General features: G+C 47.8%; 1 long non-coding RNA gene across 2 annotated transcripts; it reads left to right on the top strand.

Annotated features, from left to right (window-relative positions):
* The first annotated feature begins 5,154 nt into the window (after nt 1-5,154).
* On the top strand, nt 5,155-6,419 carry LOC119291355. Of its 2 annotated transcripts, none has more exons than XR_005142358.1 (3): nt 5,155-5,495; nt 5,576-5,711; nt 5,841-6,419. It is a non-coding gene; the product is annotated as an uncharacterized LOC119291355 (long non-coding RNA). The 2 variants fall into 2 exon arrangements; XR_005142357.1 differs by having other exon boundaries at nt 5,156-5,495; nt 5,576-5,693.
* Nucleotides 6,420-7,244: the final 825 nt, after the last annotated feature.

Below are 7,244 nucleotides of genomic sequence, written 5' to 3'. Positions count from 1 at the left end.
AATACTATTCCAAGATAAATATTCCAGGAAAGCTCAATGATTGGCATGGCATGGATGAGAAAAGTGGACCCCTCAAAATGCTAAGGACAAAAGGATTGGCTCAAGCTCAAAGCTCAAGACTCTACATTATATATTTTAGTGATCCAAGATCACATTGAGTCTATAGGAAAAGCCAATACTATCAAGGAGGGACGAGGTGTTGCTTAATGAGGTTCTTGCTTCAAAGTGCTTAGTGATATGATCAAAAGCCCTCAACTACTTTCTCACATCCTCGTATGACCTAAACCAAAAGTCAAACTCGGCCCCACCGATTCTTTCTATCCGGCGCCACCGAGTTCAGATGTCATAGCCACTACCACAAACCCTAGGCAAATCGGTCTCACCGATAAGGATCTCGGTCTCACCGAGATGGGATTGTAATCTCTCTGTTTCCCTTCGTGATGTTTCTGTCCCACCGAGATGAGCGATTGGTCCCAACGAGAATGCAATGTAAATTCTGTGTTTCCCTTTCGTAACGTTTTGGTCCAACCGAGATGAGCAAATCGGTCACACCGAGTTTACCTGACCAACTCTGTGGTTAGCTTATTACCAAAATCGGTCTCACCAAGATTACGTTATGCCCTAACCCTAACCATATCGGTCCTACCAAGTTGCATGTCGGTCCCACTGAAAATCCTAATGGTCACTAGATTTACTGAATCGGTCTGACCGAGTTTCTCAATTCGGTCCCACCAAGATTGGTAAGTTGTGTGTAATAGTTAGAATTTGTGTGGAGGCTATATATACCCCTCCACCTCTTCTTCATTCTTGAAGAGAGCCATCAGAACAAACCTACACTTCCAACTTACATTTTCTGAGAGAGAACCACCTACACTTGTGTTGAGGTCAAGATATTCCAATCCTAGCATATGAATCTTGATCTCTAGCCTTCCCCAAGTTGCTTTCCACTCAAACCTTCTTTCCACCAAATCCAAATCCTGTGAGAGAGAGAGGTGAGTGTTGGGGAGACTATCATTTGAAGCACAAGAGCAAGGAGTTCATCATCAACACACCATTTTTTACTTCTTGGAGAGTGGTGTCTCCTAGATTGGCTAGGTGTCACTTGGGAGCCTCCGACAAGATTGTGAAGTTGAACCAAGGAGTTTGTACGGGCAAGGAGACCGCCTACTTCGTGAAGATCTACTGCTAGTGAGGCAAGTCCTTCGTGGGCGATGGCCATGGTGGGATAGACAAGGTTGCTTCTTCATGGACCCTTCTTGGGTGGAGCCCTCCGTGGACTCGCGCAACCGTTACCCTTCGTGGGTTGAAGTCTCCATCAATGTGGATGTACGATAGCACCACCTATCGGAACCACGACAAAAACATCCGTGTCTCCTATTGCGTTTGCACTCTCCAAACCCTTCCCTTTACATTCTTGCAAGTTGCATGCTTTACTTTCCGCTGCTCATATACTCTTTGCATGCTTGCTTGAATTGTGTTAAGATTGCTTGACTTGTCTATCTTTGTTAAAATCTGTCAAGAATTAAAATTGGGAAAAGGATAAGCTTTTATTTGGTCAAGTAGTCTAATCACCCCCCCTCTAGACATACTTTCGATCCTACAGCAGTCCAGATTGGCTTTGAGCCCTAGCTCCCTAGAAATATGGAAGCATACATTGATGATATAGTAGTCAAAACCAAAGACAAGGCCACACTTGTGCAGGATCTGGAAGAAACCTTTGTGAATTTGCGCAAGATCAACCTCAAGCTCAACCCAGAGAAGTGTGTGTTCGGCGTCCCATCCGGAAAACTTCTCGGGTTCTTTGTGTCTCAACGCGGAATTGAAGCCAATCCCGGCAAGATCAAAGCCATTGAGGAGATTGAGGCGCCCAGGCGAGTCAAGGACGTCCGTAGGCTTACCGGATGCGTTGCCGCCCTAAGTAGGTTTATCTCTAAGTCTGTTGTGCGCGCCCTCCCCTTTTTCAAAGTTTTGAAAAAGGCGGGTCCAATGAAATGGACTCCGGAGGCAGAGGCAGTGCTGCAAGATTTAAAGAGGTACCTATCCGCTATGCCAATACTGGTCGCACCCAAACCACAAGAGCCGTTGCTACTATACTTGGCGGCAACGAATCAAGTGGTTAGTGCTGCGCTAGTGGCGGAGAGGGAAGTTTAGGAAGAGGCGACAACATCGGCAAGTCCATCGGATGAGGGACCAGGGCCGACAGGGTCCAACACCGGCAAGGCAGAACCCCCGGCAGAGCCCGGTTCCGACAATACAGAGTCTGCACAAGTGAATGAGGCAACACAGAAGAAGAAGGTGGTGCAGCAGCCGGTCTACTTTGTTAGCTCCCTCTTGCAGGGAGCTAGGTCAAGGTATTATGGCATGCAGAAGTTGCTTTTCGGCCTTCTTATGGCCTCGAGAAAGCTGCCCCACTACTTTCAAGCACACGAGATCAGCGTCATCACTCGCCTCCCGTTGCAATGAATCTTGCATAATCCAGATACAACTGGGAGGATTGTGGAGTGGGCATTGGAGCTGTCGAGCTTTGGAGTCAGATTTGAAAGTACTTCACAATCAAGAGCAGGGCTTTGGCAGAGTTCATAGCAGAATAGACATCCACGCCTAATGAAGAAGTTCAAGAGACCACCCTTCCCGGCAAAGAGGCAAGTAGTCATTGGATTATGTACTTTGATGGGGCTTTCTCGTTACAAGGTGCTGGTGCTGGCATGCTGCTCGTCGCACCCAACGGAGAGCACCTCAAGTATGTGGTCCAGATGCACTTTCCCCGAGAGAGGTCGACAAACAACACCGCAGAATGCGAGGGGCTGCTTGCCGGTCTCAGGATCGCGGCGGACCTCGGAATCAGCAAACTAATTGTCAGAGGAGATTCACAACTTGTCGTCAAGAAAGTCAACAAGGATTATTAGAGCCCGTTGATGGAGGCTTACGTGGATGAAGCGAGGAAGTTGGAAGAGCGCTTTGACGGTCTGCAAGTAGAGCATGTTCCTCGAGCAGAGAACATCATTGCCGATGACTTGTCAAAGCGCGCTGCCCTCATGCTACTTGTGGAACCAGGCACCTTTGTGCTTCAATTGACTCAGCCATCCGTCAAACCATCAGTAGAGAAGAACAAGCGAAGGAAGGCGGGCCCCGACAAATACTTTCCCGCAGAGCTCCCAGGAGCCACTGAGAAGGAAGTTGCCGGGTACCCCAAGCTTGTCAGGGAGCAGCAGCCTCCGGCAGAGTCCCAAGCTCTTGCCGTAGAGATAGCTGCCCCCGGGGCAGAACACATGCCTTTAGTCCTCGCTGTCGAGCCTCAGGCTCCAGCATGGTCACAGCATACAGTCCGTTTCCTCCAAACAAGGGAGCTCCCTGAGGAGCAGGAAGAAGCAGAGAAAGTAGCCAGTCGGTCTAGCATGTACCAGTTTGTGGAGATGTCCTTTACAGAAGGAGGCTAAACGACATGAAATTGAAGTGTATTCCTCTGGAGGACGGACTGGAGCTGTTGGCAGAGATACGCGGAGGCATATGTGGCTCCCACATAGGGTCAAGAGCCCTTGCCGGCAAGGCATTCCAGCAAGGTATCTTCTGGCCACTGCCCTCCAGGATGCAACGACACTAATAACCAAGTGTGAAGCGTGCCAGTTTCATTCAAAGAAGCTTCATCAACCAACTCAAGCCCTTCAAACAATCCCTCTCTCCTAGCCATTTTCGGTCTGGGGGCTCGACATAATGGGCCCCTTTCCCCGTTCTGCCGGGGGATTTGAGTACTTGTACGTCGCAATTGACAAGTTCACAAAGTGGCTAGAAGTGGAGCCAGTGAGAAAGGTGATAGCGCAGTTGACCGTCAAGTTCTTTAAGGGACTCGTTTGCCATTTTGGTGTGCCAAACAGAGTCATTACCAACAACGGCACACAGTTGACGAGCCGCACCTTCATGCAGTATATCCAAGACCTTGGCAACAAAGTTTGCTTTGCTTCTGTTGCTCATCCAAGAAGCAATGGCCAAGTGAAAAGGCCAAAGGCTGAAGTGTTGCGAGGCCTCAAAATGAGAACTTTCGACAGGCTGCGCAAGTGTGGAAGACGCTGGATTGATGAATTGCCAACGGTTCTTTGGTCAATCAGAATGACACCAAATCGAGCTACTGGCCAGACACCCTTTGCCCTGGTATATGGGGCATAAGCAGTTCTTCCCACGGAACTCATATACGGGTCACCTCTAGTGCTCGCTTATGATGAGCTTGAGTAAGAGAAGTTGTGCCAAGATGATGCAACGCTCCTTGAGGAAGATCGTCTTCGAGCTATTGTGCGAGTCGCTCGCTACCAGCAAGCCTTGCGCCGCTATCATAGCCGCAAGGTTCACGCGCGAAGCCTTGAGGAAGGCGACCTTGTTCTTCGGCGTGTTCAGTCCGCCAAGAATTCAAACAAGTTGACGCCAAAGTGGGAAGGCCCCTATCGAGTAATACGAGTTACCAGGACCGGCGTGTCCGCCCGGAGACCGAAGATGGCATTCCAGTGAGCAACTCCTGGAATATCAAACATCTTCGCAAGTCTTAGCCATAGGGTGCGGTTGCCGGGAGCTCCGACAACCCCTTTTTGTACTAGCCTTGCTGGCAAGGCATGTAACCCTATGTATAGAGCCAAGCGCACACCATGTGCACAGCTAGATAGTTTTTACATGTACAGTTTCCTGCTAGTTTCCATGTCTATATATACATATGTATGCATGCCATGCTTTCCCAAGATATTGTGCTACCTTAGATTCTGACAGGTACCAGGGAACCATCAAGGCTCCGTGCCCCTATTATCTCCTCCTTCAGCTGTAGTAACAACGCTTCGGCAAGAAATTGAGAAGACTACTCGGCACGGCATCCCCGACAACCCAACCAGATAAAGTTCATCTCCTGCCCATTCATGTTCGTAACTTGTGACTTGCGCATTAGAAAACCTCGCCACTCTGTTTAGACTTGGGTGCTCCCATCCCCGACTCAAACGCTGCTTCGGTCGGGGTAGTTGCAGTAACCTTGAATTAAAAGAGTTTGGCAGGGGGCTGGACCCTGCGTCTGTAATCGGAAGATGTGATTCTCTGGCAGGCACAGAGGGCGCGGACAATGTAGCTTGCCGGGGAGACTCCTTTATCTCTACTATAGGTTCCGTCTCCCCCTTACGATCGCCCGATTCGTCAATCCCTCCACCCATCGCGTTCTCTTCCCAAGTTGGTTTTCCGGTGGAAAAAAAAATTGTAGGTCAGTCAAACGCGATCTATCTCTATCGCTCCCGAACCCACCTCTTCCCCTTCCGATCTGGTCGCCGCCGAATCCGGCGTCGCCCCCCACCCCCCACCCCCGCGCTCGGTTCCCGTCCAGATTCTGCCACCTACGACGGAGCGAGGCCGCCGAAGCCGGCGACAAAAGGATTCGAAGCAGCCGGCCGGAGCTACTTTGACTTCGACGTTGAGGAGGGCGTCGGCCTCAGCTTCTGGCCTCCCAGGGCCCGCCGCCGCTGGGCTCGTACATGGTGCCGATCCGGTTACCGACCACTGTACCCTCTCAGTTCGTGCTCCCCCTACCTCATCTTCCTCTGTTTTTGTTCTGCAGGTCAGGTGCGGGCGACTCGGAGAGGAGCTTTGGCCGTAAGGACTATACAGCTTAGTTTCTCCTGGGATCACGTTCTCCGGACGTCCATTGAGTTTCCGAGCAAAGTCCGGGCCTCCAGGTTTATCTACACATCCACGTAATAAGGCAACTGTGTAACAATTATCAATCCTGGTTGAGAAGAAGAGAATGCAAAAGATCAATTTATCTTCATGAGTAGGAAAGTATTAATCAATCTCTAAATAAAGTAATGAGATCAATTCCTCAGAATGCAGGCCGAGGCTGCTAGCTTGTACATGGATTCCTAGATGCCGTACTAATGAAGAAGATAGCAAGCCGTCGATTGCTGCAACAGGACGGCAGGGAAGATCCGAGTCAGCCGACGGTTGTCAAGGCAACAGTAACCTTCTAAAGGACCTTCCTATAGTCTCCTGCCAATGCCGGATTAGATCGAGGTCGCGGTGGATTGGGTGAATCGCGCGTACCTAGGTATAGCCTCATGACGCGAGGAGAACTCGTCACACTCGGCAGCCCCAAGCAGCGGTCCAAAACATATTAAAGTTCCATGGATCAAGAAGGTATAGCAATAGTACTGTCACACCTGTACAACTACTTGGTGGAACAATTTTCATTGCAGTTTTGCCAGAACTGATGCTAAGTCATGGCAGGTTGTTTCTGGCGGTAGTGTTTTCATCTGATATCATTGATATTTTATTTACTGAATAACCTTCCAAGAATCACATAAGCATATGGTCTTATCATGTCATAGTGCAGCTGAACCTGAGCGTAATTGCAGGCTATAGCTCTTTATTATCTATATATATTGAATGACTGAATGGTGACACTATACTCGTCAGTTGTTCACCACGTTGTTTGTTTCAATATTCTATATTAATGGGATTAAGTTGCCTAGATTCCGAAGTTACTTTAATAGTTTGGGTGGCGTAATACTTCCTGTATGGAGCATAGTACAAGAGCAATAACTAATTAAATTTGTGTTTTGTTAGATCTTCGCTTTCTCTTGCTGCACGTAGCTGTCTCAGTTCATAAATACCTAGCTACATTTTACCTCATATAGGATGCAATTTTGGTTAGTAAAAGGAGGCCTTATAGTCAAAGGCAATATTTTCTAAGTTCTAGCCAACTTTGCTACTCATGAGAATCATCAACAAGTTACAATTTTCCTTAGGAACTATTCAATACTTTTTTTAATTTGCTCAAGTAACTTTCTAGAATCACCAGAGTCATCTTGTCTTATGAAATGCTTCAAACTTCGCATGTATTCTTGAGAATTATATTAAGGACCTGACACTTGGAATGTGATCTATCTCTGAATCTCCAAGTGGCATAGGAGCGATTTTACAGACTGAAGATAACAAAGTGTGTAGGTCCATTCTTACAAGTTGATGTTCGTTCTCTTGGACACTAATCCTGTAATTTTGTATTTGGCAAATACAATGTTTGCTTGATTGACAAGTATGCAATAGCACAGCTCTTCGAATTTAATAAGACAAGCTATAATTGCTCAAGTTAAATCCTTCTCGTAGAAAATTAAATTTCCAACATGAAATAGCTGCAATTGGTGTGGGCAAACATTTTATGTTACGATTTCTGATTTCTTTTGCTTCCAATATTTGTAATTGAGTGGTATTAACAGGTGCACAATTACTGT

The sequence above is a fragment of the Triticum dicoccoides genome, chromosome 4B (genome assembly GCF_002162155.2).
Source record: "Triticum dicoccoides isolate Atlit2015 ecotype Zavitan chromosome 4B, WEW_v2.0, whole genome shotgun sequence".
Lineage (NCBI taxonomy): Eukaryota > Viridiplantae > Streptophyta > Magnoliopsida > Poales > Poaceae > Triticum > Triticum dicoccoides.
The sequence above is the reverse complement of the archived record's forward strand: the minus strand, read 5'-3'. Positions and strand labels throughout refer to the sequence as shown.